At 38.7% G+C, this 2,240-nt stretch overlaps 1 long non-coding RNA gene across 1 annotated transcript; it reads right to left on the reverse strand.

The window, feature by feature from the left end:
• Positions 1–240: 240 nt before the first annotated feature.
• On the reverse strand, positions 241–2,038 carry LOC123959198. The gene is made up of 3 exons (XR_006822251.1): positions 1,942–2,038; positions 608–746; positions 241–452 (listed from the first exon to the last, which is right to left on the reverse strand). It is a non-coding gene; the product is annotated as an uncharacterized LOC123959198 (long non-coding RNA).
• Between the last annotated feature and the right edge of the window lie 202 nt (positions 2,039–2,240).

Here is a 2,240-nt window from a genome sequence, read left to right on the forward strand (position 1 = left end):
TTCTCCCTTTCTCTTCCCCTCTCTTTCTCCACAGATCAGAGGAAAAAGATAAAACAGGCATCCCCAACACAGCATCCTGTCATGCTTTCCCATTCACTTTACTTCAAAAGCATAAGTGTGCTACATAATATTACAGATGATCTCCTACAGATTTTGGATATGCCTTTTGAATGATAAAAAGCTTTCCAGACTGGCAAACATAACATCGCTAAATTTATTGAAAGCAAACTCAGCTTTTAACCATTTAACTTTATTTTACTTTTACAGTTTTATGATGTTGATGCACTTGGGTAAGCACATGGTTTAGGTCTGATAAAAAGGGTATTTAAATATTGATGAGGGAAAAGTGTGTTTGTGTACACAGAGCCAAGATGGTGTTCAGTGCCAGGGCTTAGGCTTCTGCTCCCAGAGGCCAAAGGATAGCATTTCACACCAAGGGAGGAAACGTTAGCCTGAGGATGGAGTTAAGGAAAGAGATAAAGAAAGCTTGTTGTGTGTCTGTGTGTGTGTGTAGCATAGACAAGGTGTTACATATAAACAGTTTGAGAGAATATTTTACCCTTAAGTCTATATGCATAGGTCTGGGTTGCGTATGTTGACAGCCCACCTGTATTCATTCTTGACACAGAAGACTTTTAGAGCAGACACCATCAATTCTAGCCAAGGAGGATGTGGTCTGGGTGGCCTCAGCTGGCACCAACCTGAAGCAGTTGGCAGACTTTTTCACCTTGCTGTGTGTCTTTGCCCTGTTGATACAGGTTGTGCTCAGTCTGCAAAGAGTTCAGCTAGAGAGAAAGATGAGTCAGAGGAAACAGAGAGAGAGAGCGCCTGCTGTACTGTTTTAAAATCCCTATAGTAGTGAGGTGCTAAGACTTTGTTTGATTAAAGATGAAAATAAGCCAGCAGGACTGATGATATTTATGGTATTTATTTAGTTAAAACAACAATATGTAGTAATTTTATCTTAAAATACTAGCTCTAAAATAATTTTGGTACACTGACTTCTAATAGGATGAATGGCGTCTCTGTCATTACCACTCGGGGCACCGCCGCATCAGCTACTGCGCTATGTAACATTGGAATCCCAGGCAGGACATTTATCATGACAACATGACACAATAACATTAAATATCAGGTTGTTCCTGATTTGTTCCCCATTCGTTCTTTAGTAACTACTCACAGTTTTGTGTATCGTATTGTAAAGTGTTACCAACTGGTGTTCATGACCATGGGCGTTGACTGGCTGGTTATCTCGGGAGCCTGCCTCCAAGCTCCAGAGATTTTGATAAGTTGACCAGAAATTAGAGAACCCTTCGGGTTTCTCAGAAATCTTAAAGACTTTACAAATCAAATTGTAAGCTGAACTGAAGAAAGGAAAAAGGAAAGGGAAAAACATTTAAGCATGTAGATGTGTAGAAACAGAGCAAACCGAGCATAATGCCATCTTAATGATATCATTATACATCTTATTTGCAGTCACAAGCTTTTGTTTATCTAAGCTGAAAAGAAATAATTGGAAAAAAGCCATTAACCCATTGCAGCTGAAAAACTAACTGCCTAAGTTATGCCTCAGAGCCTCAGAGAAAACATGAAGTCAGTGACCTGAAATTACTCTGCCTGAAAATCTCTTCCATACAGTCTTCATTATGAGATTAAAAGATGCTCTTCATACAAAGAAAATATTATTATTGGTTCAGTAACACTAATTGAAAATTGGTGTGTACAGGTTGCATACTTTGTACTACAGGGAGTTTCTAGGTGCTGTGAAAATAAACTAATATTATAATTTCTTTTAAACTATGTGGTAATGCAATTTTAATTTAGTTAGGAAATGATGATCATTGTTGCCTCCACTTAAAATTAAATTAGTTGTACTTAAATCACCCAACAAACATATACATATAAAATACGTATCCATAAACACCTATACTTGCCTGTTACCTGTATTGCAAAGCCCTGGTGGAGAAGCAAGGCCTCAGAGGGAAGATAAGCTCCATGCTACGCTATTAATCCTGGCCCTGTTTTTTCCTGTTGTCAAAGCTCCCATGTTTGAACAATGCTGTTGTCTTCTCTGTGTTTGCTCATTTAGGAACAAACATTTGCCCGTGTGCACTGCTGCAGCCGCAAACAAGCTCTCCTAGGAAGTGTTATTAATAGGATAATTAAGCAGACGGTAATGAGCTGGATTATGCCTAATTATGACAAGATTTGTTTTGGCATTTTGTCTTGTGAGGAGCCAG

This window comes from Micropterus dolomieu, linkage group LG20 (genome assembly GCF_021292245.1).
Source record: "Micropterus dolomieu isolate WLL.071019.BEF.003 ecotype Adirondacks linkage group LG20, ASM2129224v1, whole genome shotgun sequence".
NCBI classification, from domain to species: Eukaryota; Metazoa; Chordata; class Actinopteri; order Centrarchiformes; family Centrarchidae; genus Micropterus; species Micropterus dolomieu.